We start from the raw sequence: 24,410 nt of genomic DNA, 5'->3' as shown, positions 1-24,410 counted from the left end.
TCAAATGAATGCTTTGATTTGTATTCTGTGTCTGTTGATTTGTAATTTTTATTCTACGACTCCCCTTGTGATTTATGGATGCTAATCAAGAACAACTAAATAAATACATTCCTGAGATGAGGTTGAATTGTAAGATCTGGGAATTAGACATAATCTCATTCAATGAATGACAGTGCCCCAGGAGCCAGGTACAGATCAAGAGGGGTAGGGCAGTTGCCTGGGGCTCACCTTAGAAGAGGATGCCCCATATGGTCTTTACATAATAGAAGTAGCACAAGTGGGGCAGAGGTACTCATAGCTGGGGTTCCATCTCAGGCCCAGGATACCTTTATTCTATCCCTGCCAGTAGCAATAGCTCTGTGTTTCAGATACAGGGTGATACTGATTTGTGGGCAAATTCAGCATATTGGGAGGGAGACCATCACTGGTAGTATTTGATGTTTTAGTTAATGACAGATCCCAACACAAAGAGCGTATAATAGGTCCTAATGATCAAATCCAAAACACACAAAAGGCACCTCTTCTGTCAACTGTAAATCAATGAAGGCGTGTCCCGTGATTTTGTGAATATACCATTGAGAGACCTGGAGTCCGTTTCTAAGGAGGTTGTTACCCCTGACGAAGCTGCCAGCCATGCAGCGAAACACCGGCCGCTGTCGGGAATTTTGTTTATAAATATCAATGGGACACTGGGACATTATTCTTTGTTAACAATTGTCATTTATGAAAAAAAAACATTTTCAAGGCTTTATTGCTTTCACAACAATTAATAGGCTTCACGGCCGGGTAAGACCCGCAGATGAAGAATAGACCGGACGGTCTGACCGGGTGAGGTTAGACACGTCGTCAGGCTTGCAGATGCGGCTCCTGCCTTAACAAAAATTTTTCCTTTATATATTCACTGTTTGATTGCACGTCTTAGTTGATTTACAATTGTCAGAAGAGGTGCCTTTTGTGTGTTTTGGTTTAGTTAATGACAGAACATAACTTTCTTGTTACCCAGTCACCCACTCTTGTAGTAGGGTTGCCAACTTTTCTACAGACCAGGACTGGACACTGGAGGACCAGAGGGCAAAGGGGAGAAGGTACCCTTCATTTGCATAAATTTTAGATCTTGTCAGTGAACTGCCTAACAGTGTATCCTTCTATGCATTAAAGGTCAGTAATGAGCTGATAAGGCTGAACACAAGCAACAGTTCATCTTCCAGCATCTCAGTGTCTATGTCCCCTTTCCTTCTTTTTTGTTTCTGTCCCCTCTCCCTACCTCCATTTGTCTTGTCTGTTTCTTCACCTTCTCCTCTGTGTCTGTATCTGTCTTAACAGGCACACTGCAACCCCTCTCTTGGTTCCTGGCCCAGAACATTGTGAGAGATGGGACGGGACAGAGATCCATTGCTACAGAGCTTGGTGGAACCGCTGGGAGCTGAGGGCGGCACTGGTCCCCGCCTTCTCATCCTATACCATCCAATCACAGCATGGGAAAGGAGATAGGGGGCCGGGATTTCTCTTCCTCTAGGAGGCTGTGAACGAGAAGAACCACCTGCAAAACCAGACTTTTTAGCATTTGGTCAGACCTTCTGACTGGATGCTGTACAGAAGGCATGAAAACCTGGCTGTCCAGTCCCAATGGACGGTTGGCAACGCTATCTAGTAGTAATCAGGACTTGCTATTTATAGTACAGTACTACAGCATTAAATTTATAGGAATCTAGGCAGGCGGCTGGCACACCCCTGCCACTAGGCTATTCATCTAAGTGTGTGTGTAATCTATGAGTGCAATTCTCTCTCTTATTTCTGTGTGTGAATGTGTATAGTCTCTGAGTTCATCACTCTATTATGTCTGTGTGTGTGTGTATAGTATGAGTACATCGCTCGTGTGTGTGTGTGTGCCTGTGTGTGTGTGTGTGCATTTATCTCTCTATCTCTGTGTGGGGGTGTGAGTCAGACAGGTCCTGGGCCGCTTCCAGCCCGGCGCACTAATACCGCCAGAAGGCTGCTGGGCGGCTCCAGCCTGACTGACGCCGCCGGGGGCCACTACTTCTGCTGCTGCTGCCGCGACCGAGCCCTCACTCCTCGCTCCGGCCAGGAAGGGCTGAACAGCAGGAGCCGGCCCCAGCCAGACAGCGAGGGGCTCTGGTCGAGGTAAGAGCCGGCGCGCACGTCCCTCGGGGGAGGCTTGGCCAGATCCCAGCAGTGCTGGGAAGACGGAGGTGGTGGTGGGGGCTGGGGGATTTCTCGGGACTCCTGCTGCATCCCTGAGCGGTCTGCGCACGTAGACGTCGCAACTGCCGCCTTCCAGCGAAACAAATCCTGCCGGCGATTGCGGATCCCCTGTCCTTGCCGAATCGCCGCGACGTGAGAAAGCCTCCGCGGGGAAGGTGTTGCTGCTTCGTGACTCCTAATTTGTAGTTCCTGAAGGATGGAGGGAAAGGCGTAGGAGGGAGCGGGCGCTGCTGGCTGTCCCCCTCGCTGTCAGAGATCAGTGAGTGCCTTGCCTTTCGGCGTCGTTCATATTTCAGTGTGCTGGAGCTTCGCAGGGAGGGGGGAAGGAGGGAGGGGACAGTTTCTTCAGGAGACAAACTGACGCCAGTATTGTGATCGGAAAGGAGGAGGAGGAGCAGCAGCAGCGCCAGGCAAGCATTGGGCTCGGAAAATGCCGCTTGCTCCTGGATGGAGCAGGAAGGAAAAGCAGTCTGCATACTTTTTCTTGCCTTTACCCCCACATGGCTTGTGATAGTTTTCGTTTTCCTTGAGTGAGATGAATATTTTAAAAAGGGAACTATGTGGCATTACTATAATAAACGATTGCACCTGCAAGGGGATTAGCTAAACATTTCTTTAACGGTGATGATGTATACGGTATATGGGAAAGACAGAAATAATTATATCTCCAACTATAGCTATCTATCTTTATCTATCCATCTTATCTATCTTTATCTATTTATTTGTCTATCTATATATACACACAAACACACACACCTGTTGTGTGTGTTTGTGTGTATTATCAAAGTCACCCTCTATGATTGCCTAAGTCACCCTGTTTATTATCAAAGTCACCCTCTGTGATTGCCTAAGTCAGACATTGTACATAAAGGTGGAAATTGCGTTTTCTTTTTCTTTTTTTTTAAATCATCTAAAGGAAGGATTATTATGGGGGAAAAAAATCCCAAAACAATGTGAGCTTAGTGGTGGAGGATGCTATACGTGAGAGCCATGAATCCCCTCATCATGACCCGGACACTTATCCTACCTGGCATGACTCGGTTGTATCCAGGATACTCCCTTCTCCGGATCTTCATATGGGGCGGCCTCTGTTCCTTCACGCTGCTTCACCTTTCGTTTTTTTTTCCTCTCTGATGTGCTGACTCTACATATACTTTATCTTTTAATTTTTATTTCAGCGAAGAAAATGTTGTGTTAGCACCATTTAGGGAAAAATATCATCTTTTGTATATTATTTTTTTTTGTGCACGATTATTTTGAATCCTAACCTGCAGAATTGAGAAAGATGAATGAAAAGAAAGAATTTAGCAAGCATGGCTTTGGTTAATCAGCATTTGGAAGTACTTTATTTATCCAAAATATTCATGGACCTTCAAAAATTGGGGGCAGAGGGCGTGTTAAATAATTGTTTTCTAAAAAATAGTACTTTTTGTACTTTAAATTTGCAGTCTGGTTATGTGAACTTACAAAACTTGCAGTATTTCTCAATGTGAATTCCTTACCTTCCAAACCTTTAAATATCACTGAACCCATCAGTGACAGAAGTATTTTCTGTGAAAGGAACATTTACATTTGAGTATTCATTTCTCCATTACTTTTTATGAGGGGGATAGATGAAGAGAGCTGTTAGCATTCCTTTTGCTTTAGTGCCTTGGTGTTTAAATTCTTCAGTGTGGCAGAGAAATAACCCACAGAACCCCAAAACTGAGTTGATTTCATTTCTGGGTAGACTGTTGCTCTTTTGGAGGCTGTGCTTATTTCATCAGAATAGCAACACATGATTTTGATGGCCAAAAAAACTTTAAATAGCTTATTAAAAATGGAGCAAAGGGACAAACATAAGTGACAGAGGGAATTGAAAGCAAGTTCTGTGAGAGGCAGGTAGTTCCCAGCCTTCCTCTTCTTGGGCAGTCATTCTGGCCTTCTAGAATTGCTGCAAGTTGTAGAGCTAAGTTTAAGCATCAGGCAAAAGTTTTAAAAAAAGTGTAAAAAGCCTGCAGTTTCCTTAAACACAGTTCTTATATTTTGGGCAAAAGTCTTAGCATGCATTTTGTACAAATGTTTTTGTCTGTGCATTGTTTTTCCCCCCCCCCCTCCAGAATTTACAGAAAATTAATTTTGGGGGGGGGTGGGGTGGGCGAAAGATATGCTATTTCAAAATTGCACAAGCAAACTGACTTGCAATCTCTTTTAACCTTTTCTTAAATTTATTTTTTTTTGCTCAAAGCTGCATTCTGATGCTCGCTATCTTACCATTTTTTCTCTGATACAGTGAATATTAAAACAGCAGCTGCTCAGCTTTAGATAATAATGCAGCAGCAGCAGCTGACAATTAGATTTATCCGTGAAAGGAAAAATAAGCAACTGTTCTGTGGTTCCCCCTCCCTGCTCGCTCTCTCTTTTCGGAATGTTCTTTATTATTTATTTATCCAGGTAATTCAGCTGAAAGCTTTGTAGGACACATGCCAATGTAGAATAATTTGGCAATGAGCTTAGTTATCCAGAGGGGGATGCGTAGTGGGACTCCTGGATCCAGACCTTGAGGTTGTGTCCTGCGTACAGAGCCAGTGGCAGACTCAATTCCCCCCTCCCCCCAGGCAAAGAAGTGCTGATCTGCACAGGGAGCACTAGCACTGGGAGAATTCTGCAGACCAGTAAACCACAGCACTTGTCAGACTTCAGGCTGTTCTCTAAGCCAAATATCAGCCAGTAAGTTGCAAGCAGTTTGCTGGGAATGACATTTTCCCACCCTGTTCTGTGCATAAGTAGCTTTCTGCATTGTAAGTTTCCATCCTGACAGCTGTTATCAGTCACAGACAACATCTGCCAGGATTCAGTCCCATAGCGGTAGTATGACTATAGCATAGTTGTTGATCTAATTCAGTAGACCACAGTGTTATTTCTCAGTTGTTCGGTGCATGATAGTTGGGATCTGCCCATGATGTAATTTCCAACTGCAATAGCAAGTGGAGTTTATAAGCCTCCATCAATCTTCATTTCAAATTAGAGAATTGCACTAATTACAGAAAACCTGCTTTGTTCTCTGATTTTATGTTATTGGTACAATAAAAGCACTTACATTAAATTTAGATTTTTCTAATTTGCCTATCGCTGATATTGTAACATTTTCTTGATGTCTACAGTGATCAGGGGCATCTCCAGTATAGCGTTTCCCCTTATATTCTCTGGGAAATGACAGTTTACTGTTGGGAGGGTATCCTTGATCAATATATTAAGCAAGCAGTCCACATCTAGTGTACATAACTATGTCCTCAAACTGTGAGAGAACTCAATTTGCTGGTGGTTAATATTTGTATGGTGGATTAATAGCATAACAGTCAGCACTGATGACATTATTACTGTAATACTTCAACTTTAGATACTGAGAGATTATTTTACTGGAGAGAAATTATTGTTTTATGTATGATACTCAAGGCCCTTCTTTTTCAGTTTAAATTGACTTTTTTTTTTTTTACTGAAAATAGCCCAGGTTTTCACAGATTATTCTGTTTTTATTGCTTTTCATCCTAATGTTGTAAAACTCAGCAGGCAGAATTTGTGACTGCTCCAGATTCCCCTCACCTCCCTAGTGTTACATTGTCCGGCTGCCTACCCCAGTACAATGCCCAGCCCTCCTTTCCCATCCTCCCCGGGACAAACTGCTGCACTGGAGAGGATGCATGCTGCTATCCATCAAAATAAACACTGACATTTAGCCAGAAAAATGAGGAGATATTTTTGCATTGATTTTCTTCCTTTTTAGCTCACTTCACATCAGATTTTCAGGACCTGTCCGGGGGGAAGAGAATGAAGATTCTGACAGGCAGGGGGTGCGTACTTGTGGACCGCAGATGCACATCTGCACGGGTTCTGCAAAGTTGGCTCCATTCATTTTGGGTAGAAATTATTGGGTTTTTTTTTTTGGGGCCCAGTGGTTTCCTGCCTTTGCTTTGGGCTTCCAGCTCTGTCAGAACCGTCCTCTGTTGGGCTACGGCACCATGAGTCTTCATTTGAATTTTCCTCCTATTTTTAGTCCTTCCTAACACCCTTAGCCCAGTGACAGATCTCAGTTAGGAGCCATGCACCAAGGCTCCTTCTGGAACCTTGCAGTCATGACCACTAGGTGTTGCTATTGCATAATGACTGGGGCTGTCTCCAGAGAGGCGGTGAGTGCTGCCTCTCCAGCATCTAAAGCCCTGGCTGTCATGGGGAGCAGAAGAATTCCACTCAGAAATTGAACCCAGGCTCTCTGTATAGCACTGCTACTGAGTCAGCGATAGGGCCTTTTCTGCCATTTTTATTGTTGTAAGAAACATTGCTAAGAACATAAGAAGTTGCCATACTGCACAGGAGAAGGTGGGGATGGGAGGGGAACAATAGGAGGAAAAAGGCAGGGTTAGGGAACAGAGTAGCTCTTCTTTGCTGTGCTCTTGGACTTCAGCCTCACTCCCTCCCCTCCCATCCCTACCTGGGAGAGAAGGGGCTAAAGCAGTAAGCAGAACAACTGTTTTGTGCTGCCTAAGATAATGGAGTCACGCCTACTACCACCTCTGTCATAGAGCAGGTCTAACTTAGCCAGATATAACTTTATCTGGCTAAGTAGTGATTTGTACACATATATTCAGCAGCATAGCCGTGCTGCTGAATATTCCATGCAAGTTAGCCAGATAACTATTATCCGGCTAACTTACATAGACTGAGATCTTTGAATATTGAGGCCATACATTTTGAAATACAATGTTTTAGTAGACTTTGAGGCCAAATCCCTAAAGCTTCTTTCCTATTTTGTGTTTATTGGAAAAGATCTTGACATATCAGGCCCTTTATAAGTTATTGTTGTGCAAGGCTTGCTGCCCAGTATGAAATACTTTATAGAATGTCCTGGAGCTACTAAATTGTTTGAAAGGATACCTTCATCATGATGTGGTTCCTAAGGAGCCAGTATTACTTCATATCCATTTTTGTACTTTATTAGCTAGTACACAATGAAAAGTATTATGAAAACAATAACTTTAATGTGTAATGAAATTAGTAAAAAAGAAACAATAAATTGGTAATATGATGACTGCCTTCTCCCACAGTAACTCAATAATAATATTAAATATAGGGTTTTGGGCATTTGATTATGATTTATGTACTCTAGTGCATTCTTATTTGTGTTCATAATATTTTGTTATACTCAGTTATTCCTTATTAAAACAGAGGGTACAGCTTACCCAGAGTTGCTCATTTTTTGAGTGTAGCAGTTCTGTTTCATTTTGGATACAAGTTCAATGACTATCAAAGGACACTGTCACAGTAATTAAAGTTCTGACAGTTCCCGCACATTTTGGATGACGGCTCTCTATTTTGGGAATTATGCAATAGGCTTGCTGATCTCTGTGCAGAGTTGACATACTGGTTTCTTCCTGCTTCTTTGGACTTCCAGCTCAGTCAAAAACAGTTTCTGTTGGACTACAGTATCATGAGCCTTAGTGGTGACTACCCATGTTTTTTCCCATATTTATATATTGCCCTCCAAATTCAAAGCAGCCATTGCTGGAACTTGATTTACCTGGATCCTAAATGTAGTCATCAGGCACTGAGAATGACTTTGAATTTCCACACAGGAGCCTCTGTAGCTCCCTGGGAATGGAAGACTGGCCCGAGAATCAAACCTAGCTTCTTTGCATGGCAATGAAAGTGCTCACCATTAAGCTACTGGGGCTAACTTCAACATGTTAATTTTTTCAGAGTGTTATTGAGTGAGGCTGGAAAATGGAAATTCTTGTTGTCCACACATTCTTAGTCTTGGGCTACTGGCTTTGGAGGGAGGTTAGTGTGTGCACTGCTGGACTGAAGATGATCTGTTAAGGCATGTTGCACAGGATTTCACAAGGAACAGTAGAAAAAAGTGAGGTGTGTCTCTTAAGCAACAATACAATAGCAGTGGTGGGGACGGATAGCAGCTTTCTTCATGGTTAAGCATATAGAAAGTGATACAAAAAACAATGGGGTAGAAAATAGAATAAGATACTCCATATGTGCACTCATGCGAGGAAATGTTGCATATATATATATATATATATGTGTATATGGAAAATTTCCAATTAATTTTTTTGACATAAAGTAAATATAATCTGTTCACACTCACACAAAATTTCAGAGGGAAAGCAAAATGATAGAACTACCTCATTGTAATTACAGTTAAACTATTTCTATCGCCAAACAACCAACCCTGTAAATTAGAAAGTCAGTACTTAGCTATGAATTCTTTTCATTTTGACATGTTCATAATCAGGCCTTACTTACAGAACGTTGTTTATTATTTATTTCTTACATATGCAAATCAAAGTGATGTACATATAAGACATGTATAACATTTTACATATACATATAGAATAGGTTAAAACTATATAAAACAAAAAATGAAATCATATCAATAAAAGAAAACCCCCAACAGGTTTCTGTAGCTTTTAAGGTCCTAGGTCCTGATGGTGCACACTCCTAGGATACTAAAGAGCTGAAGAATCTGCTGATTGCACCCATTGCAACTCTGTTCAATTTGCCCTCGAAAACCGGGGAGGATCCAAAGGACTGGAGGGGAACAGGGTGTTGCCCTGCTACACAAAAGCAGGGGCAGGATGGAGGCAGGCAGTTACAGACCTGGTAGTCTGTTGTCAGTAGTGGGTGAAATCTATGGAAACAAGAGTACAGCACCCTGAAACAAATAGATTACAGAACATGATTTGGATCCAGTCAGGCACGCTGGATCGAGTTCCATAAGTAGAAGGCAAAAGCTTAGAGGTGCAGTAGATTTTGCTTATTTGGAATTCAATAAGGCCTTTGACGCTTTTAGATTGAAGACTGGTAAGTAGGCTGGAGAGTAGCGAGTAGGCCAGGAAGTTGTACGGTTGGTGAGGAGCTGGTTGGGCAGCAGGACGTAGAGAGTGGCGGTAAAGGTGGTCCATTCCAGTGAAGGCAAAGTGACTAGTGAGGGACCTAGGGCTTGGTACTAAGAGAAGTTCTATTAGTGACATTGCTGAAGAGCTTGAGGGGAAAATATGCTTATTTGCAGATTATACAAAAATTTGTAATAGAATAGACATGCCAAATGATACCTTTTTTTTTTTTTTCAGGACAAGCTAATCCAATCCTTGTTTTACCCCTCTATCAATATGGACATGTAGTCCTGCTTTTCTTGCAGAAATCAATAGCAAAAACAGAACTACAAATCCCTGCATGTGATGGGATAAAAGAGAGAGTGGATCAAACTGTCCTGAAAAAATAGAGCCAGGTGCGTCCTTGGCAGAAAGAGGTGAAAAAATTAAAAGGGGGCGTGAAAAAACTGGAAGAATAGTCCAGGGCAGGGCCGCCGGTCTCCAGCGAGTCCCCGGCCGCGGTAAGGGCTACAAAATCCGACCCTTGCTGCAGAATTGGCTGCTACGGGAGACCGGGGCCATGGGAGACGTTTGCAGTGAGCTCTTCAAGCCCCCCCCCCCCTCTCTCCCTGGAAGAGAAGCGGCATTGGTGGCAGTGGGGAGGCGAAATACTTCCCTTCCAGCGCATCCTCCCTTCCCTCCCTCCTGATCCCATAATCACCCTCCGTGTTGGGAAACAGCTCGGGCTGCATTCTCCTCCTCTGCTGCCTGCACCTGAATGTCACGTATTAACCACGTGGTTCAAAGCACAACTTGGGCCCCGGCAGAAGAGGAGGGGGAGGAGGATGTAGCCCAAAGTGCTGCAAGGCCATCTTCCTCCTCCTGTTTCCTGACAAGGAGGGTAATGGGGTTGGGGGGGGGGGGGATTGGGTTGGGGGACGGAGTGAACCAGGGTGATTGAACAGATGGGGAGGAGGTGAGTGAACCAGGATGATGGGGGAGGGAAGGGTGAATCAGGGTAATTGAGGGGATGTGGGGGAAGGGGGAGAGGGGAGAGGGAGGAAGTGAACCAAGGTGATTGAGGGGATGGGGGAGGAAAGTGAGGGGATGGGGGAAGTGAGCAAGGAAAAGTAAGGGGATGGTGGGGAAGGTGGGGAAGGGAAGTAAGTGAGGGGATGGGGCAGTGAATGAGGGAGAGTGAGAGGATGGGGTGGGTTTAAGAAGGAGTAAGGGGATCATTGTGAAAAGTGAGGGAGAGAGTGAGGGGATTGGAGTGGGTGTAGGATGTGAGTGAGAGGACTGGAGGGAGAATTGGGGTGTGAAGGGATCAAAAGGGGCTTTGGAAGGGAGGTAAGGGAAAGAGGGGATGGACTATGGCTTCCTTCCTTCCTTCTCCACCCCATCCCAATCTCCACTCCTCCTCCTCCTTCACCCCATCCCCATTCCTCTCTCTTTTCTCTTCTTTATCCCACTCTTCCCTTCTCTATCACCCCAGACCCAGTATTTCCTTTTTCCCCTCCTTTTTCCTTATCCTCCCTAAATCCCTCATCCTCTCCTCCTTCACACTCTATCCTCCATCCCTTTATTTATTTGAATTGAAAATATGTGCAAAATTATACAGATTTGCCACAGAATCTTGAAAAATCTGCCACAGGAAGCCAGAGACTCTGGTCTAGGAATGCTAAATGAGATCAGTGCTAAGTACGGTATATGCTCATTATTTGGGATGTAAAAATCCATTAGGCACACATCATCAATTATAAGGACAAGAACTGGAAACTAACAGACAAGTAAGAGATTTAAGAATAATCATCTCAGATGACTCTGCTCATCCAGCTTGCAGTAGGATGATTAGGTAGCATCTCTCCTGCAGAATAAATGATATTGCAACACACACTCGTATTGAGCATACTTGCAGAGATGGAAATACATACAATTGCATTTTGCGAGTGAGTGTTTTGGCTGCCTCTCTTGAGGTTGGTCTCAGGGCCAGTGCTTCCCTATAGGAAAACGAGGCAGTCACCTAGAGCGCCAAGAGTTTGGAGGCGGCAAAATCCTGCCAGTGTGATGTGATGTACCACAGCCAGTATTGTCAAAGAAGGGAGGCACAGCCACCGGTAGTTAAGTTGGGGGAGGTGCTGGATGACCAAAGGTTCACCTAGGGTGCAAATATGCTTGCACCCGCCCTGGGTGGTCTTACTTAGGCTGAGATTAGCACACAAGCACATGCTGTTCAAAGTGGTGAGAGGAGAGGGGAGTTCAGCAAGCTGCTGTAAGCCTATCCTTTGAATTTACTAATCGACTTCAGATTCACTGAGCTTCGCTTCTTCTCTGGGGATGTGCAATTTTCCCAAAGCCATTTCCTCAGGTGAAATTGCCCTCTCCAGATGCAGCTGAAGGGATGTGGGGGATCCTATGAGCATGTGTAGCTCGTGTGCGTTCGGTTATCAAATTTCTGCATGCTCTTTTTTTTCTTCCCCTCTACAAGTGCGAAGCCCGTGGCTGCTTTTAGTGCCCGCACTTTGTGCTTGCCCAAAACAATGCGAGTCGGTTCTCCTGTGTGTTCATAGCGCCTGGGAACCCCTTGGAACTCTGCAGGCTGTTTCAAAAGCGCTCCCTTCAGCATCAGTGCTAGCATTATTTTGTCAGATGGAGAGCTAAAGCAAACACAATCATGCAGATTGCCCTGTATCCTTTTTAATTTGTGTTTCCTTTTCTTCAGGAGAAATACATTTAATTTTCGAAAGCGCTATGCACGTTAGGATGTTCCCTGTATTACATATAGTATCTAAGTAAATCAGGGAGCTTCTTTGCTGAACCTCATCGGAACCCTAGGTTGGCATCCCACAAGTACATGGAAAGCATAAAATGTTTGGACTGGCAAAAAGAGAGCTAGCTTATGAAGATTTTTTTTTTATAAGAGGGACTGGTACTAACAAAGTGCAATAAGTGAAAAATATAAGATATAAAATTTATTAGCCCAAAATGTAGAGAGAACCGAGAGATCCCACGTTACCCAGATTGGTGATTTGGAGTATTCTAGATTCAGGACTGACTCTGAAGCCTCATGTTAGGTCGATAGTAGTCTTCATTTTTTAAAATTGCGCATGTTGCACAGGCTTAAGCCCCTTTTACCCGCTGCAGATTTTCGCTCTGTTTTGCAGGCGCTTGTGCTTGGCGGAGGGGGGGGGGGGGGAGGGAACTTGATGACTGCAATTCGTTACGGTTGGGTTTCCCTGGATCTATGCTGTGGGCTAGATCCAGGGAAATTGTGCAGAACGTTGTAGCAAGGCTACTTACAGGCACAAGGGTTTTTGATCTTGTCACACCAGTCTTAAAAACGCTCCATTGGTTACCAACAGAATGGAGAGTTAAATGTAAAGTGGCCATGGTGATCCATAAAATGATGGTCAGTAATGACCTTGCTCCTTCTTAGAGTATATGTGCCATCGTGCTCTCTCCCCACTTGGCCAGAAAAGGCTTTCTTGAAATCCCCTCATTTAGATTGGTTCACTTTGTAGAAGCTTGAGAGTGTGCATCCTCTTGCAGGTCCAACGCTTTGGAACTCCCTTCCTGAGCAATTGTGACTGATGAGAGACACCAAATGATTTAGAACCGCACTTAAAACAATTCTAACATTTCTCTTTCAGATGGCATATGGGGTGGGGGGGGGGCACTTGATGACAGTTTGTCTTAATTATATCGACGCAGGATGTTTGATGTTGATGTTTTAATTTTTATGTTTTTTAAGTTAATGTTTTATTTTGGCTGCTTTTTATTTCACTTTCATTATTTGTACTTTGTTTTTTTAATGGATTTCATTATGTATATCTACAATTTCCTAGCGTGTAGCAGATGGATTCAGGACTAATGGGTATAGTGTGCTCCTGATAGCAGTTGGAGACGGAGTCAGATTTCAGTCTGACGTCAGCACCAGTACATATACCTGCACAGGAAGCCCTGCTCTTCAGTATTTTCCGTCTCCATAGCATTTCAGGACTCTATGCATGCTTTCTCAGCGTTAGAGTACTCAAACCAAAGAAGAAGAAAGAAAACATTTCAAATCTTACCTCTCCCGTTCTCCTGCGGTGATACCTAAGGGTCCCTCCCCCAGTTGAGATTTCCTGAGGTGATTTCCGAGATCCCTCAGAAGTAGGCCTCGGTCCAGCGTGAACTTAGCCCCCGGCAACGGGAGTGGCTGAGAGGCAGCGGGTGCAATACCGAGCATGACGGTGAAGGTACTTCCCTCTCCCCCCGCAGCCGGAGACCGCCCGGAATGAAACCAGGAAATGCCGAGACAAGGTAAGGTAGAAAACGTTTTCTAAGTCTCCGAGGCTCGGATAGCCACACAGATCGCCTGCCGGCGTCTATGCCATCAAGTTGATCAGCCCAGCCCGGGCTAGACCCAGATCGGATACGACCCCTCTGGGGTGGTCGCCATCTTGCTCGCGCGGTCACTGACGCCATTTCGCCGCTCTGTCCGCCTAACTGAACCGTGCGCATAGGGACAAGCCGAGCACTCAAATCACTTGTGCGCACAGCGGCGTGTGCATAGGTGCCATACACACAGCTACGCGCACAACTGTGCCGGGCACACAAGTTAAGGCTATGCGCACAGTGGCGCACGCATCTTGGGCACACCCAGAGCGCATAGCTAAGCCTCCCGGCGCGCACATTAAATACACAGACCGGGGTTTCAAAAATCTACGCACACAAAACCATGGCACTACTGGCCAAGAAATCCAAGGCACAAGTCCTTTGCTCAGCCTGTCACATAAGAGCGGTGCAGCACGAGGAGGCCACGGCTCTGTGCCTACAGTGCGAGGAGCTCCTGGGAGAACCCGCACAAGGCCCTCCCCAGCCAGTACAGGAATCTGGATCCACCGATAGTACCCCGGACCTCTCTATCCCCAGCACGACCCTCCCCCAAACGGGGTCCCTGGGGACCGCAGTGGCTTTTAATCTAGAACCAGGATCCTTCTCCTGGGTAGAATTCTTTAAGGGTCTACACACCTTTGTCCACATGCAACCGCCGCCGATGGCACAGACACATCCGCCACCAGAGGACCCTTGCCTCCCAGGGCCCTCCAGGCCTTCCAGTGATGTACTCCCCCCGGCCAAAAGCCTCTCCATAGGGGACATGGATACCTCAGACGAGGATCAAGACTCGCTGGAGGAAGGGGAAATACCTCCAGGAACGGATCCTCACCTAACCATGAGGCGTTTCTTCTCCAAAGACGAAATACCAGATCTCGTGGCTATTAGCTTGAAGGAGCTTGCCATTCCAGGCACAAGTGCCACAGAGGAACCAAAGACGAACCCTCTTCTAGAAGGACTCTGCCAGGCCTCCCACCATTTCCCCTTGCTGCAAGCCGTACAACAGCTGATCAAGTTGGCATGGGATGCCCCGGAGGCCAGCTTCAAAGGGGAGCGGGCCCTGGAAGCCCTATATCCACTGGAACCCTCAGCCAAAGATCTACTAGTGTTCCCCAAAGTGGATGCCATGGTCTGTGCGGTCACAAAGCGCACTACCATCCCAGGTGAGGGAGGAGCGGCACTCAGGGATGCCCAGGACAGACGTCTGGAATCCATCCTTAAACAGTCATTTGACGTATCAGCTATGTCACTACAGATTGCTGCCTGCTGTGCCGTGGTAACATGCACCTGCTTATCCATGACCAGGAAAGCTGCCATGCCTGGTGAAGCACTAGAACCAGCGGTATCCTTCCTCACAGATGCGACATCTGACCTGGTATGCACCTCAGCCAGGGGCGTCTCATCCATAGTGGCAGCCAGAATGCAACTCTGGCTCCGAAGTTGGTCAGCCGACGCGACCTCCAAGACGAAGCTCACGAGAATGCCTTTAAAGGAGCCCTCCTGTTTGGAAGTGAACTGGAGAAGTTAGCCGACAAATGGGGCGAATCCCCAGTACCTCGACTACTGGAGGACAAGAACAAAAGAAGCCAACGCCCCTCTCCCCGATTACCTAGGGGCAGAGGATCACAGCGTTTCAGACCCTACAAGAGTACATATCAAGCCCCTCGCCCCGCAGGCAGGGGACAGTCCTTTCGGAACAAACACAAGAAGAGGGGAACCGGCTCTGACACAGGCCTCAGCCGCACCCCACAATGAGAATCAGCCGACCCATCCACAGGAAGAAGCCATAGGGGGCAGGCTTACCCTATTCTACCAAAGATGGGTCGAGATAACAGCGGACAAGTGGGTTCTAACCATCATTCGGGAGGGATACTATCTGGACTTCCACAGCATCCCTCCAGACAAGTTTGTGAAATCTCCTTGCCACGCACCCTCCAAGGCTTACTCACCCTAAAGGCCATAACACCGGTGCCCATGCAACAACAAACTACTGGGCACTAATCAATCTATTTTATCGTCCCCAAGAGAGGGAACGTTCCGGCCCATTCTGGACCTCAAGCCGGTCAACCACTACCTGAGGGTACCTTACTTCCGCATGGAAACTCTGCGCACTGTCATAAGGGCGATACAGCCGGGAGAATTCCTTACATCCTTGGACCTGTCAGAAGCATACCTGCACATCCTGGTCCATCACGAGCATCAACGCTTCCTGCGCTTCGTGATCCTGGACCAACACTACCAGTTCCGAGCGCTACCCTTCGGGCTCACCATAGCCCTTCGGACATTCACCAAAATCATGGTGGTAGTAGCGGCACACTGAGGAAAGAGGGAATCCTCGTACACCCATATCTGGACGATTGGCTGATCAGGGTAAAGTCTCCAGAGGAAAGTCATCAGGCAACCACCAGAGTCAAGGCTCTACTGGAGAACCTCAGGTGGGTTGTCAACACAAACAAGAGCTGCCTACAGCCCTCCCAATCCCTAGAATATCTGGGAGTCCGGTTCGATACCAAACAAGGTCATTCTTCCCCCTACAAGGAGAAGAAAACTGACGAACCAATTGCGAAACCTGCTAACAAGTCTTTGCCCCAAGGTATGGGACTACCTCCAAGTCCTCGGCCTCATGACATCAACCCTGGAAGTGGCACCATGGGCAAGAGCTCACATGTGACCTCTACAGCGCTCCCTACTGTCCCGGTGGAACCCGATGTCCCAGGACTACTCCATTCGCCTGCAGCTTCCGGAGGAGGTGCGGAACCATCAACAATGGTGGCTACAAGAAGACCATCTGAGCAAGGGAGTAAGGCTATCCCCACCGACCTGGACCTTGCTCACCACAGACGCGAGTCTACGGGGGTGGGGAGCCCACTGCCAGGAACTGATGGCCCAGGGGCAATGGGACAAGGAAGAGTCGGGATGGAACATCAACCGACTGGAAGCCCGGGCGTTCATACTAGCATGCATACGGTTCAGTCACAGACTCCGGGGCAAATCTGTCAGAGTCATGTCAGACAACTCCACAACAGTTGCCTACATCAACCGCCAGAGAGGAATCAGAAGCCAACAGGTGTCCTTGGAAATAGATCCTCTATTGGCGTGGGCGGAAGCAAACCTACAAGGGATCTCAGCTGTCCACATCGCAGGAAATAACAATGTCACTGCGGACTACCTCAGCAGAAAAAGTCTAGACCCAGAGGAATGGAAGTTGTCAACCACAACCTTCCAGTTGATAATAAACCGCTGGGAAACCCCAGCCATGGACCTCCTGGCAACCCAGTCCAAGTTCCCAAGTTCTTCAGTCGCAGACGAGAACCACAATCCCAAGGGATCGATACCCTCGTTCAGACCTGGCCACAGGAAGACCTACTGTATGCCTTCCCCCCCGTGGCCACTACTGGGCGGGATCATCCGCAAGATAGAGCACCACAGGGGTCTAGTACTTCTAGTGGCCTCGGACTGGCCAAGAAGGCCGTGGTATGCAGACATGCGAAGACTCGTGACGGGGAGCCCTCTCCCTCTACCGCCACACAGGGATCTGCTCCAGCAAGGCCCGATCCTCCACGAAGACCCAACTCAATTCTCTCTTATGGTCTGGCCATTGAGAGGACATGCTTGAAGAAGAGTGGATACTTGAGGGCGGTGATTGACACCTTGCTCTGAGCACGCAAGTTCTCCACATCGCTAACCTACATACAAATATGGAGAATATTTGAAGCCTGGTGTGAAAACCACGACATCCTTCCCCGGACAGCCAAAATTCCCATGATCCTGGAATTCCAGCAGGACGGCTTACAGAAGGGGTTGTCCCTCAACTCCATCAAGGTTCAGATAGCCACGTTGGCATGCTTTGGAACCAAAGTGCAAGGCACCAGCCTAGCATCTCATCCAGATGTCTCCCACTTCCTGAGAGGGGTCAAGCAGATTCGACCACCCTTAAAGTGGCCGGTACCCCTTTGGAACCTTAATCTAGTACTAGACTTCCTAGCGGGAGCCTCCTTCAGACCTATCCGAGGTCTGCCTCTACAACTACTAACCTTGAAGACTGCATTCCTAGTGGCAATATGTTCGGCCCGTCGCAACTCCAAACTTCAAACGGTTCCCTGTCGGGAACCATTCCACAGGTTCACACCAGGATCCATACAGCTATGCACAGTCCCATCCTTCCTCCCAAAAGTGGTTTCTCACTTCCATCTAAACCAAACCATCTTGCTGCCATCTCCAGATGAGCATAAGGACTCGGACGAATCTCGCCATCTTTGCCACCTTAACGTCGGCAGACTCCTAGTCCGATACCTAGAGAGGTCGGAACCCATACGAAAGACAGACCACTTATTCGTCATTCACAGCGGGAAGAAACAAGGGGAAGCGGCCTCGCGGGCAACCATAGCCCGCTGGATCAAAGAAGTAATCAAGGCGGCCTACGCAGAGGCAGGCAAGCCTCCACCTCTACAAGTCAAGGCCCATTCCACTAGAGCCCAGGCAGTGTCCTGGGCGGAAGCAAAAATGCTGTCACCCTCCGAGATCTGTCGGGCGGCGACATGGTCCTCCATTCACACCTTCATCAGGTTCTACCGCCTGGATGTTCAAGCTCGAGAGGACACAGCATTCACAAGGGCAGTACTAAGTGGGCAATGGGCAGCCTCCCACCCGGCTCGGGAGTAGCTTTTGTACATCCCATTGGTCCTGAATCCATTTGCTACACGCTAGGAAATGGAGAAATTACTTACCTGATAATTTCGTTTTCCTTAGTGTAGACAGATGGATTCAGTATCCCGCCCACGGCTGCCGCTATGCACGAAATCCTTGGGTGTCAGTTCCCAAGAACAGGAAAAACACGGGTAAGCCATGCTTCCCTTCAGCTAGGACACCCATAGTTACCGGGTGTCGGCGTTTCTCGGTTGAGGGCACTGGCGGTCTCCAGCTATAGTCCTCGTCAACCAGTTCAAGTTGATCACGTTTCTCAAGTTATTCAAGTTAAACAAAGTTAACCAAGTTAATCAAATTATCCAGACATGCATATATCCACACTTGCTTTGCAAAGAGAATACTGAAGAGCAGGGCTTCCTGCACGGATATATGTACTGGTGCTGACGTCAGATTGAAATCTGACTCCGTCTCCAACTGCTATCAGGAGCACACTATACCCATTGGTCCTGAATCCATCTGTCTACACTAAATAAGTAATTTCTCAATTGTGTGTCTTTCCAATTGTAATCCACTTTTGCATATTGGATTTAGTGGGGATATAAATGCTGAAATAAAGATAAAATAAAAAAAAGGACAATGGACGTACAATAGACAACTTAACATTTTGGTGTGATGTATCTAGTGTACTGCTTTAAATAGAATTAGTTAAAGATAAGTACTGTGGGCATTTAATTGACTTAGTGCAAGGTGGGAAGAGAGTACAATTGTAGCAGGGCCCCCAGTTTCCCTTGATTCCCTGGCTGTGATAACTGCCGCATAATTTCTCTTTTCCCATGGGGAAACAGTCTTTCTCTCTTTCTCTCTCCCTTTCTCTCACCCCTCCTCCCTTTTTTTTTAGCAGCCTGCAAGTGAGATGGAATTTCAGAAATGTGTAAATTGCAGTTTCTGTCTATACTGAAATGACTGAGACAAGATCTCTATTCTCTTCTTATTCAAATCTAATAATATACAAATGATGTCAGGTATGAGGCCGAACTCTTTCTCCTAAGCAAATTGATGTGCTGCGTGCACTACCTTTCTTTTTTTGCTTTTTGACCCGGCAGTCTCCTCTTGCATCTTTATATTTCAAGCTCATAAGCCCCCTCCCAAATATTCCAGCCAGTCATTGCAGAGACTTTCCAGAACCTTGCAATCATGGGCCCCTGAATCTGGCCACTAGGTGTCACCCTTGGGCAATGACCATGACTCCTTCACCCTCCCAGGGGTTGTGAATGTGCAGCATTCAATGCCCAGGCTGACCCAGGGAGTGGAAGACCCAACCCGGGGTTTGAAGCCAGGGGCCTTCTGCATACCAGTGCACAGCACCTACCATCTGACCCAATGACTTGGCCCACTAAGTGTTATAGAAAATAGAAAAGATTTTAAACAATTTCCTTCACAGAAAATGATAGTCCAATTAACATCAATAGGTGAAACACATTTAAACACCCAAGCAAAATGCACATAAATTTTAAACCAAGCATATGATTCAATAGAGTTAACCAAGCTATATTGAAATGCTATTAAAATGATCAGTGGTCTTTGTTCTAAAATATATGCGGATAAACATGTATGCCCTAGCGGGAAAGAAAGATAGGGGAGGTACGATAGAGATTTAAATATCTCAAAGGTTTCTATGCACATGAGGTGAGCCTCTTTCAACAGAGGCTCTTAGGAAATATTTCTTTACAGAGAAGGTGGTGAATGCATGAAACAGCCTCCCAGTGGAGGTGATGAAGACAAAAACAGTAACTGAATTCAAGAAAGCATTGGATAAAGTCAGGGGATCTCTGAGGGAGTGATGGGAATTGTAAGAGCTAGATAAATTGGATACATGGGCAGACTGGATGGGCCATATGGTCTGTTTCTGCCATCACGTTCCTGTGTTTCTTATAATTTTTACACTTTATATTTTGGTTGTTGCTAACATTTGTAATTATTGGTCCCTGATTTCCCTAAGGAAAGCAAAGAACAGCCTTCACTCAATCACAAGCTAATTGCCATTGGTTGTAGGTGTTATATCTATGATGGTTACTGATTGATGACCCAGTGCCATTAGATATCATTGGGCTGGCCTTTTCACATAATGACCTGTCACTACAGGACTGCTCAAGCCCCCTCTTTTAGTCCAATATTTATTTTTAAACTGCAGCCCCAGAACAGGGTCCTTTAATGTCACATTGCTACCACTGCACAGCCAGTGTTTTGACCCTTACCTATTCTGCGTGGCAAACCCATGGACCTGACATGACATTGGGCCTGCAGCAGCATTAAGCCTTGAGCTGTGACTGTGGGAGAAAGGATTATTGAAGGGGCTAACACATCCACATCAAAGCAACCAGTTATACATGCAGGCTGTAGTTAGAGAATATTGCTTTGCATGCATCTGTTGATGGATACAGTACAAATACTATACAGATAATTCTTTATTCATACCACTTAATAAATATACAGCAAGACTACTATGTCTGTTTTCACAGTGTTAGTGGTGTCGTTTAATGCAACATTTAAATATTTTCCCTTATTACTTGTCGCAGTGACTCCTGTCCTCTTGATTTTACCAGGCAGAGTGTGTCAAACAAATTTGAATGATATCTTTGATTGGGTGATTTGAAGATTAAATCAAGGACATGGACTGGATGCAGTTTAATTGGATTTCAGCAAAGTTTTGACTTACAAGACTTATTAATAAACTGAGCAGCCTTGCGGAGGGTCCCAGCGTGTTGGACTGGATTAGAAACTGCTTGAGTGATTGACAACAGAGGTTAGTGGTAAAATGGAAGTCATACTGAGGTGAGAAAAGTGATTAGTGGAGTGCCTCAGGGGTCGGTCCTATAGCCGTTTGTATTCAAACTTTTTGTGGGTTAAAAGGAAAAATTTGCTTTTTGGGAATGATACAAAGATCTGAAACAGAGTGGACACTCCTGAGGGGGTAGACAGAATAAGCTAAGAAAGCTAAAGGAGTGGTTGAGTGCTTGGCAAAAGTGTAGTATCAGGCATTCGGGGCACGAGCATTTGAGAGTTTAGTTTAAGAAGCTAATGGGCACCAGTCAGGCGAGAGATCTCAGGATGAAAGTGTCTGATGATCTCAAAATGGTGACAAAACTAGAATGATTCTGGGGTGAATAGGGAGAGGCATAACTAGCAGAAAAAGAGAGGTGATAATGCCGCTGCACAGTCAGATAGGGTGGAGGTGAACTAGAGAAAAGCTACCAGAATAAGAACATAAGAACATGCCATACTGGGTCAGACCAAAGTCCATCAAGCCAGACATCCTGTTTCCAACAGTGGCCAATCCAGGCCATAAGAACCTGGCAAGTACCCCAAAAAAGAAGTCTATTCCATGTTACCGTTGCTAGTAATAGCAGTGGCTATTTTCTAAGTCAACTTAATTAATAGCAGGTAATTGACTTCTCCAAGAACTTATCCAATCCTTTTTTAAACACAGCTATACTAACTGTACTAATCACTTCCTCTGGCAACAAATCCCAGAGTTTAATTGTGCGTTGAGTAAAAAAGAACTTTCTCCAATTAGTTTTAAATGTGCCACATGCTAACTTCATGGAGTGCCCCCTAGTCTTTCTATTATCCGAAAGAGTAAATAACCGATTCACATCTACCCATTCTAGACCTCTCATGATTTTAAACACCTCTATCATATCCCCCCTCAGCCGTCTCTTCTCCAAGCTGAAAAGTCCTAACCTCTTTAGTCTTTCCTCCTAGGGGAGCTGTTCCATTCCCCTTATCATTTTGGTAGCCCTTCTCTGTACCTTCTCCATCGTAATTATATCTTTTTTGAGATGCGGCGACCAGAATTGTACACAGTGTTCAAGGTGTGGTCTCACCATGGAGCGATACAGAGGCATTATGACATTTTCTGTTTTATTCACCATTCCCTTTCTAATAATTTCCAACATTCTGTTTGCTTTTTTGACTGCCGCAACACACTGAACCGACGATTTCAAAGTGTTATCCACTATGACGCCTAGATCTCTTTCTTGGGTTGCAGCACCTAATATGGAACATAACATTGTATAACTATAGCATGAGTTATTTTTCCCTATATGCATCACCTTCACTTATCCACATTAAATTTCATCTGCCATTTTGATGCCCAATTTTCCAGTTTCACAAGGTCTTCCTGCAATTTATCCACTCTGCTTATGATTTAACTACTCTGAACAATTTTGTATCATCTGCAAATTTGATTATCTCACTCGTCGTATCTCTTTCCAGATCATTTATAAATATATTGAAAAGTAAGGGTCCCAGTACAGATCCCTGAGGCACTCCACTGCCCACTCCCTTCCACTGAGAAAATTGTCCATTTAATCCTACTCTCTGTTTCCAGTCTTTTAGCCACCTATCCCATGACTTTTTACTTTTCCTAGAAGCCTCTCATGAGGAACTGTCAAACGCCTTCTAAAACTCCAAGTATACTACATCTACCGGTTCACCTTTAACCACATGTTTATTAACTCCTTCAAAAGAGTGAAGCAGATTTGTGAGGCAAGACTTGCCTTGGGTAAAGCCATGCTGACTTTGTTCCATTAAACCATGTCTTTCTATATGTTCTGTGATTTTGATGTTTAGAACACTTTCCACTATTTTTCCTGGCACTGAAGTCAGGCAAACCGATCTGTAGTTTCCCAGATCGCCCCTGGAGCCCTTTTTAAATATTGGGGTTACATTAGCTATCCTCCAGTCTTCAGGTACAATGGATGATTTTAATGATAGGATACAAATTTTTAATAATAGGTCTGAAATTTCATTTTTTAGTTCCTTCAGAACTCTGGGGTGTTTACCATCCGGTCCAGGTGATTTACTACTCTTCAGTTTGTCAGTCAGGCCTACCACATCTTCTAGGTTCACCGTGATTTGATTCAGTCTATCTGAATCATTTCCCATGAAAATCTTCTCCAGTACGGGTACCTCCCCAACATCCTCTTCAGTAAACACCGAAGCAAAGAAATCATTTAATCTTTCTGCGATGGTCTTATCTTCTCTAAGTACCCCTTTAACCCCTCAATCATCTAACAGTCCAACTGACTCCCTCACAGGCTTTCTGCTTCGGATATATTTAAAAAAGGTTTTACTGTGAGTTTTTGCCTCTAAGGCCAACTTCTTTTCAAATTCTCTTTTAGCTTGCCTTATCAATGTCTTACATTTAACATACCAATGTTTATGCATTATCCTATTTTCTTCTGTTGGATCCTTCTTCCAATTTTTGAATGAAGATCTTTTGGCTAAAATAGCTTCTTTCACCTCCCCTTTTAACCATGCCAGTAATCGTTTTGCCTTCTTTCCACCTTTCTTAATGTGTGGAATACATCTGGACGGTACTTCTAGGATGGTATTTTTTAACAATGACCACGTCTCTTGCACACTTTTTACTTTTGTAGCTGCTCCTTTCAGTTTTTTTCTAACAATTTTTCTCATTTTATCAAAGTTTCCCTTTTGAAAGTTTAGCACGAGAGCCATGGATTTGCATACTGTTCCTCTTCCAGTCATTAATTCAAATTTGATCATATTATGTTCACTATTGCCAAGCGGCCCCACCACTGTTACCTCTCTCACCAAATCCTGTGCTCCACTGAGAATTAGATCTAAAATTGCTCCCTCTCTCTTCGGTTCCTGAACCAATTGCTCCATAAAGCTATCATTTATTCCATCCAGGAACGTTATCTCTCTAGCATGTCCCGATGATACATTTACCCAGTCAATATTGGGGTAACTGAAGTCTCCCATTATTATCCCACTACCAATTTGGTTAGCTTCCCTAATTTCTCTTAGCATTTCACTGTCCGTCTCACCATCTTGACCAGGTGGACGGTAGTATACTCCTTATCAATATAGTCTTCCCCGACACACAAGGGATTTCTACCCATAAAGATTCAATTTTGCATTTAGTCTCATGCAGGATGTTTATCCTGTTGGACTCTATGCCGTCCCGGACATAAAGCGCCACACCGCCTCCCGGGTGCTCCTCTCTGTCATTGCGATATAATTTGTACCCCGGAATAGCACTGTCCCATTGGTTGTTCTCCTTCCACCATGTCTCTGAGATGCCAATTAAGTCTATGTCATCATTCACTGCTATACATTCTAATTCTCCCATCTTACTTCTTAGACTTCTGGCATTAGCAAACAAACATTTCAAAGTTTGTTTTTTGTTTGTATTTTCATTCTGCTTTTTAATTGATAGGGATAAGTTAGAATTTTTTTAGCTCAGGTGAGTTTTTAGTTACAGGCACTTGGACTACT

General features: G+C 45.2%; 1 protein-coding gene across 5 annotated transcripts in view; it reads left to right on the top strand.

Moving 5' to 3' along the window:
* Positions 1-1,957: 1,957 nt before the first annotated feature.
* Positions 1,958-24,410, top strand: part of SMAD9 (SMAD family member 9) — a 97,257-nt gene continuing 74,804 nt past the window's right edge. Inside the window, exons 1-3 of one of the 5 annotated variants that reach the window (XM_029602727.1) lie at positions 1,958-2,142; positions 19,006-19,129; positions 20,711-20,910. The gene's annotated coding sequence lies outside the window, so the exon portion shown is untranslated. Of the gene's footprint in view, positions 2,143-2,282; positions 2,483-19,005; positions 19,130-20,710; positions 20,940-24,410 lie in introns of those variants that run through there. The other 4 variants (XM_029602725.1, XM_029602726.1, XM_029602724.1 and 1 more) reach the window with 4 other exon arrangements.

The sequence above is a fragment of the Rhinatrema bivittatum genome, chromosome 5, assembly GCF_901001135.1.
Source record: "Rhinatrema bivittatum chromosome 5, aRhiBiv1.1, whole genome shotgun sequence".
Taxonomy (NCBI): domain Eukaryota; kingdom Metazoa; phylum Chordata; class Amphibia; order Gymnophiona; family Rhinatrematidae; genus Rhinatrema; species Rhinatrema bivittatum.
Note: the sequence above shows the minus strand (reverse complement) of the source record. Positions and strands in the feature narration are given on the sequence as shown.